An 8,530-nucleotide genomic window follows, 5' to 3' on the forward strand; every position below is an offset into this window, starting at 1 on the left:
ATGACAACTTGCATTATCCCTTTCAATGCAATTCATCTTTTGAGTTCATTAGATAGCATCCATATGGTTGTTAATAATCAATGTCTCTCAATAGCTTTCTTTCTAGAGATAAGAAAGTGGACTCAATTCACTTGCATTTGCTGCCACACTTGGTTTCAGCTCCATGGAACAAAAAATCTTTTAGGTACCCTTTTGTGTCCTATTTCCTAACCCTCCACCCTACTTTCCTGCCTCCTTTTAAGTGTTGTCTCTTTTTGGATTATAAATTCCTTGGGTACAAGGACTGTCTTTCTTTCTATTAATTTTATCCTTGGCACTTAACACAGTGCCTCTCATGTAGTAGACACTCAACAAATGTTTATTAGGTTGTATTGAAAATGGGTGCTGTTTCCTTTCTGGAATGAGTGGCCATTATGTAGTCTGTACTTCATCTTTTAGGGTCTTCTGTTTATCTATAATCTATAGGATTATATCTACATTTATAATACCTGGATGTGCTTTCCCCTCATCCACTAATTTGTGTGAGGAAAAAAAAAGAGTTCTGGAATTCATGTTGGGAGGATCCCAAGTTCTGAGAGACCTTGACAGTTTGCAAGAAGAGTAGCCTCTAAAGGATGCTAACTAGGAGCAATGCAATACTTAAATTAATTACTGAAATTAAGCAGGGAGGCTCATGCCTTCTTTGACCCCAAGTCAGAGTAAAGAAAGAACTGTAGAAAAAAAGATCTTTGTTTTTTTTTTCCTAGTTCATCTCCCTAATTTTATTTTTTAATTGATTAATTAAGAATATTTTTCCATGGTTCCATGATTTGTGTTCTTTACCTCCCCTCCTCCCTCCCCCATCCCTTAGCTGATGAGCAATTCCACTGGTTATACATGTATCATTGTTCAAAACCCATTTCCATATTATTAATATTTGTAATAGAGTGATCGTTTCAAGTCAAAATCTCCAATCATATACCCATTGAACCACATGATTGATCATATGTTTTTCTTCTGTATTTCTACTCCCACAGTTCTTCCTCTGAATGTGGATAGTGTTCTTTCTCTTAAGTCCCTCAGAATTGTCCTGGATCATTGCATTGTTGCTAGTAGAGAAATCTATTACATTTGACTGTGCCACAGTGTATCTGTCTCTGTGTATAATGTTCTCCTGGTTCTGCTCCTTTCACTCTGCATCAATTTCTGGAGGTCATTCCAGTTCACATGGAATTCCTCCAGTTCCTCATTCCTTTCAGCACAATAATATTCCATCACCATCAAATACCACAATTTGTTCAGCCATTCCCTAATTGAAGAACATCCCCTCATTTTCCAATTATTTGCCACTACGAAGGAGCATGGCTATAAATATTTTTGCACACATCTTTTTCTTTTTTGGATACTAGCTTAGCAGTGTTAAGGCTGGATCAAGGGTCAGACAGTCTAAGAAAAGATTCTTTTGTCTGTAAACTAGAAGAGCGACAATGGAAATAATTTCTCTTCTAAAAAGAAAAATTGAAGACTCCAGCTGAAGCTAGAAGCTGGAAGCTGACAGAACCAGTGCCTTGAAGGAGATTAATAGCAGCTGTAGAATTAGTGGACCGAAACCTGGCAGCAACTACACACCTGTCAGAAACTACATACTGTGTGAAATGAGCAGTAGGCAGGCCCAGGAGGAATAGCACAATGGTATCACCATAAAACATTGGCAATTTGGTGGTATGAGAGGCATGAGTTGCTTCTTTACATAGGCTCCCTAGACACATTAAATACTATTACTTTAGATAACATTTTGAAGTTGCAAAGCACTTTACATGCATTGTCTCCTTAGATCCTTACAATTTCCCTGTGATTTGGGTGCTATTATTATCCTCATTTGTCATATGGAGAAACTGAGGCTAAGAGAGGTTAAATGAATTGCCCAAGATCACAAAACTAGTAGGTACCTGGGGCCAGATCTGAATATCAAGTCTTCCCAACTTTACATCCACTTCTCTACTCATTACACCACATCACAGTTCCCTACATGTGTGTCCCTCTACACATGAATACTGCTCCATGTGTGTTCTCCAAGGGTGCTTGCTCTCCGCTGATGGTAGGCATATTTGTGGAAATGTATGCCCTGGATCTATGGAGGAAATACTTTATTCTCATTTTTCTTATTATGCTATTTCATTAGATGCCTCTATTTGAATTGTGTTCTCTGATTGACTAGTAAATATAAACCCTAAGGTGAGGACTCATGACCTATGTTTTTGTTTTTGTTTTTTAACTCATGCCTTCTATCTTTGCTTCAATACTTGTATTGCTTCCAAGGAGGAAGAAAGATAAGAGGTAGGCAATTAGAATTAAGTGACTTGCCCAGGGTCACATAACTAGGAAGTATCTGAGGCCAAATTTAAACTTGGACTTTCTAGTTCCCAATCCACGGAGCCATCTAGCTGTCCCCTGACCTATGGCTTTGAGTGGCTACAGACTTACTACATATCTTGAACTGAATATAGTTTTGCTTGAGAGATACTCTGTGAAAGTTGGGAAGTACCTTAGGGTGTTACATTTTTTTCTCTGACTATTTCATAATTTCTTGTATATGCCTGGTTAAGCTCTATAGATATATGATACTTAGTCTTCAATAAATAGGAATATATCACTATATATTTCGTTTGCTTCACTATGCATATCTGTTATAAGAATTTAGTTTTTCTTTTCTTTTTCAGTGTAGGGAGAAAGAAAGAGAGTTAAGCAGGAGAAAAATTAGATTTTTATTAATTGAAAATTTTAATTCAATAATAAAATTTGGACACAACAAGAACCAAATAATATCATAAGTCATTTTTGTTATGTTTAAAAAATATAGGAAATTACTGTTTATAATAGAGTAGTCATTCCTGAACCAGCTCTCAGATCACTGCCGTCTTAGTACAAAAGTCAGAATCACCAAATTAGAAGTGTACAATGTTCTAGTTTTGCTCCTTTTGCTCTGCATCAATTCTTGGAGGTTCATGTGGAATTCCTCCAGTTTATTATGTGAAGTGTGAATCAAACTTTCTTTGTCCATGAATCAGTAACTTTTAATTTAATCAACCAAAAACTGAAAACACCTCTACTTACCCCTACATAATATTAAGTAAGGGTGTTCACAGTCACTTACTTGGAGAGCTCTACCTTGTTAACCCAATCAATCAGAAATTTGTGACTCCTATGATAAAAGTTGACACCTTCAGAGGCTTATGATAAGAGTTGACTCCTTCAGAGGATGAGAAGTGGATCCCACAGTAACTATCCCTAGGGCAGTGCTAGGCAATTTGGAAGCTGTGATTGGCTCCCTGTGAAGAGGGAAAGGGACAGAAGGTGTCTTTGGCTGAAAGTCTTTGGCTGGGGGGCTTTGCCTTGAATCTTCAACTTCCGAGCTTCAGCTAGTGACCTGCCTCTTGGAGGTTGGTTTCAACTTGGGACCTTGGCTCTTGGACTGGCTCTTGGGTGAATGAGTAGCTGGCCTTCCTTTCCTGATTTCTGGAGAGATTAGGTCCAGAGAGGCCTTCCCCTCTTGGAGGAGGCAGCATGGGTGTCCTCTGATCAAGGGTTAACAACCCATGCCAGGCTGAGCCAAGCACCAGAGCAATATTTAGTGTGATAGGCTAGACATCTTCTTTACCCTCTTTTTGTATTTCTCTACTTTGTAAATAAAAGCTATTAAAAGTCATTTTGACTTGAGCTGTAATATTTTAAATCGGCAATCACCATATTATTTTAGAATTCTCGCATATTTAGTCAAGCCCTTAATTTAATTCCTTACAATTATTCCTTTTAGCACAATAGTATTCCATCACCAACAGATACCATAATTTGTTCAGCCATTCCCCAATCAAAGGGCATCCCCTCATTTTCCAATTTTTTACTACCACAAAGAATGTGGCTATAAATATTTTTGTACATGTGTTTTTCCTTATTATCTCTTTGGGGTACAAATCCAGTAGTGCTATGTCTGGATCAAAGGGCAGGTAGTCATTTAAAGCTGTTTGGGCATAGTTCCAATTGCCTTCCAGAATGGTTAGATCAATTCACAACTCCACCAGCAGTGCATTAGTGTCCCAATTTTGCCACATCCCCTACATTTATTACTTTCTTTTGCTGTCAAATTAACCAATCTGCTAGATGTGAGGTGGTACCTCAGATTTGTTTTGATTTGCATTTCTCTAATTATTAGAGATTTAGAACACTTTCTCATGTGCTTATTGATAGTTTTGATTTCTTTATCTGAAAACTACCTATTCATGTCTCTTGCCCATTTATTAATTGGGGAATTGTCCCAGGTTCTAAAGTATCCTATAGGTCTGGCCCCCTAAAACTGTATGTAACTCATGAGCTCTTGTAATATTCATCTAGTAGCTCCAAGTAAGATTCATTAAAGTGACAGAATAAGAAAAGTAGATATAAAACAATATCCACATAAACCTAGGACACAGTCTCCCATAAATACTAGGAATATGGATCAAATACAAGCAGTACCCAAGGGAAAAGTGGGCACAAATTTTGAGAATAATGGTATTGAGGCACACAATAAGGAATATTATATGGTCCAAGCAATTCACATTCCAGTACTGCAGGACTTTGATGTCCTTTCTTCATGAAGTCCTAATCTAGCTTCCCACTGGGCATATCTCCCCGAGAGACTTGTTTCACTGTGCTTCCAAAAACTGCTCCTTTTTATAGCTTGATTTTTTTTAAAACCTTATCTTCTGTATACATTCACTGAGAACAACTAGGTGCCTCAGTGTATTGAGAACCAGGCCTAGAGATGGGAGGTCCTGGGTTCAAATTAGATCTCAGACACTCCCTAGCTATGTGACCACTAGGGGCAACTATATAGCACAGTAGATAGCTAACCAGGCCTGGAGTCAAGGGTACCTGAGTTCAAATCTGGCCTTAGCCACTTCCTAAGGACTGTGTGACCCTAGACAAGTCACTTAACTCAAATTGCCTAGCCCTTACCACTGTTCTGCCTGGGAACTAATACTTAGTATTGATTCTAAAACAGAAGGTAAGAGTCTAAAAAAATTTTTTTAAAGGGTAGGTGTTCATGCTCCTTTTTGGATATAGAATTTCCTATCAATCTAGTAGTTCTGCAGCAATGCAAAATATCTGATAATAATATCAGGTGTAAAAGAAGTGCTTTACCCTTCTTATTAGTGAAGAAGAAAGCCCCTCTGCCCAACTCACTGCCTTTTGGAATAGGTACAGGGCTCACATTCCATAAACCTTCCAGCCTGGACTGATAGCAGAGCCCCATTGTCCTGACTAGTGAATGTCTTACATGACCCACAACATGGCAGTGCTTCCATCATGCTTCATTTTACTCCCCAGGAATCTTTCTACCTGTCACCCAGTGGACATGCCCTGGACAACTCAGTCCTGTCACCCAGTTGTCATGCCCTGGACAACTCAGTCCTTTATAAAGTTGTTTCTCTTCTTACTATTTTTTTGCCTTGTAAAAATTTAAATTTTAGGTCTTATGCTAAATATGAAAGTTCTAAACTAATATTGTGGTCGCCAATTTAAAAATATTAGAGCTTAAGTCAAAATGACTTTTAGCAGTTTTATTTACGAAGAGGTGGAAAGAGTGAAATGTAGCTAGAGACAGATTTTAACAAGCCTACCAGCCCTTCTCTGGTGAAGTGAGGCTCAGTTCCACAAGGGCTTCCCCATGTCCCTTATCCCCACATGTATTTCCTGATAATCCTCCACCAGAAGTCTGGTGGTATCTTCAGCACAGGTTCCACCAATGCAGCCTCCTCCAAAGCCAAGGCAGGAATCTCTGGAACTCTCTCCAGAATCTCTCCAGAGCCAGGAAAGGAAGGCCAGATAGTCACCCAGCAAGCTGATACAGGATCCAGGGAAAGAGTCTCCTCCTTCAGTCCAGTCAGCCAACACAGAGTCTCCAAAGATGAACTCCAAAGGAGAAGTTCAAAGGAAAACTCTCAGGAGCAGTCGTCCAAAGGAGAAGTTGAAAGGAGAAGTCTCTTAAACAGGAAGTACAGGACTTTTTATAGTCCTTTTTTCCACTTCACTTCCTGTCCCTTTCCCACTTTACAGGAACCAATTACAGTCTTTCAATTTGCCTAGCACTGCCTAGGAGTGGGACAGTGGCCTCTGGAATTGTCACCCACTTTAGCAAGTGACTTGCATCTCTCTTACTTAGTGTCAAGTAGAGGTACTTTGAGTTCTTGATTGTTTAGCTAAAAACAGGCAAGGGATAGTTAATCCTATCTTCATGGCCTTGAGTTAAATGTATGCATTGATTGACTAGTATGGTAAATGCTTCAGTGTGGGTACAGGAAGTAGAGTTTTAGGAGTATGAATCCACAAAGTACCTTATACCTGGAATAATCATATACGTAAGAAAGGTGTTTTCCCTACATTTTTATCATCCTAAGATTTTTAGCACAGATCTTATTTGATTAGTAGTACCATTTAAAACCTATGGTGGCATTCTATTTGCCAATATTTTGTTAGTTGTTTTATTTTACATGAATGTTCATTAGTAATTTTGGCTTGTAGGTCTCATTTTCTGTCTTTTCATTTTTAGGAATGGATCAAACCCTATTTGCTTCATATAAAGAATTAGGTAGAGTGCATATTTTCTCTATTTTTGAAAGCAATTTATGGACTATTTGTTCTTTGAAAATGTTATAGAATTCAGTTACCAATCCATCTGGTCTCTGTGTCTTTTTCTGCAATAGCCTCATAATGGTCTGTTTAATTTTTCCTTCTGGGGTTTCTTTATTTAGATTAGCTATTTCATGTTTTGTCAGTTTGGGCATTTTATGTACTTAAAAACTTTTCCTTTTTTATCATAAATTTAATAAACATCAATAAACAGGAATATATCAATATATAAACAAAAGAATTATACTTGAAACTGTAACCTGTTACAGATAATTTTTTGACTATGCCCAGTCTTTTATTAAATAATTCAAATTTAATATAATAGTTCTGACTCTTGTTATATTGAATCTCTGGGAGCCAGGAGTCCACACTGTTTATTGACAGGTGGATCCGTTGGCTATCAGAATGTTCCCAGAGGGCAGTGAGGACAGGGGAGAAAGCAGTTGGCCCAGGGTGGTATAAATACCCTGGCAACACTGACTTGTGGTTCCTTTCCTTCCCTGAGACCTGAGATCTGTGGGTCCTGGTCTTTTGGGGATTGAGACTTGCTGGGCTCATCCTTGCAAGATCTTCCTGTCTTGTTCCTGATAACATCATCAACCTGTACCCAGACCATCATCTCTGATTCTACTGCCCCTAGATATTAGGAAATCAATCATCTTAGTTATCTAGGTTTCCCAGGGCTTGGGAGGGATCCGGGAAGTGGGCAGGAGAAGAAGAAGAGGGTGGAAAGGGGGTGGATATCCCAAAGACTGGTTAGGCATACCATCTAGCAAAGAAGAAGAAGCTGAAACATCGAGCAGCAATTTGCCTACTCTGGTTTGGCTGTGGCCAGGCTGGACCAAAGGAGCTAACCATTCTGACTCAATACTTGCCTATAGATCTGAGGGTTTATCATTACCAAATTTAGTTAGGGTTTCCCAATACCTCTATCCAATCCCAATACCCCATCTTTGTTAAATACAGTCAAAGCCTTTAAAGTACCTTCCTGAAGTGGTTATTTATAGCCTCTCTGGGAAGGGAGATACGCAGTCAGAGACAAACCATTACCAAGCTAATAGAGCCCATAATACACTATCAATCAACCCCTGGTGGGACCTGAAGGGATATCATCCATTGACCTAAAGGATCCTGCCTGGGCACTGTTATGTAGGAGGGAGGTGTCATATCATCTAGCTAGGGCAAGCCTCAGTTGATCTTGCCCTAGCCACTTATCTGGGCTATCACTGTTGTCACACATTTACCAGTGGTAGTATCCAGTTTAGGGTATCCTCTCCTCTACATCTACCTTATTTTTATAACACTCTGCCCTGCTTGTCTGTAGCCCCTTCTAAATTTTCTTCTGATCTCTTCTGTGTGCTTTTAAATTATTCATTGATGTTCTTTCCTTTTCTTCCTTAGTTTTTGAATATATCTTATTATCCAGATGATGAGAAACAAGATACTGAGCAACCTGCTTGACCCTGCCCAATAGTAGGTGAGTTACAGATTCATCCAGTGACTATGCTATGATTTGAAGTTAATTTGGTGGGACCGATGCTATGTAGAAAATTATTTAAGTTTGAGTGAATTCTCCCTGAGGTTGGTCTGGGGTGGCACAGGGGAGGACATATCTCCAGGTGTTTGGAGGACAGGAAGGGAAGTTTATTCCTATTTTTGATATAGATCTTTTCAGGGAAAATCTATTTATAAAACAGCTAGTTGATATTAATTGGTTAAGTGGATGTCAAATGCTAATCACTGGTGGCTAAGAGTTGAAGTAACATATAAGAAAAGGGATTCAAACTGAAAGCATATGAGAATGCTGAACCAAAACAAAGGAATGTTTATTGACAGACAATTTACCAAAATCAGAAAGAAGAGAGTGAACATCACAGTGAAT

Source organism: Gracilinanus agilis, chromosome 3 (assembly GCF_016433145.1).
Source record: "Gracilinanus agilis isolate LMUSP501 chromosome 3, AgileGrace, whole genome shotgun sequence".
Taxonomy (NCBI): domain Eukaryota; kingdom Metazoa; phylum Chordata; class Mammalia; order Didelphimorphia; family Didelphidae; genus Gracilinanus; species Gracilinanus agilis.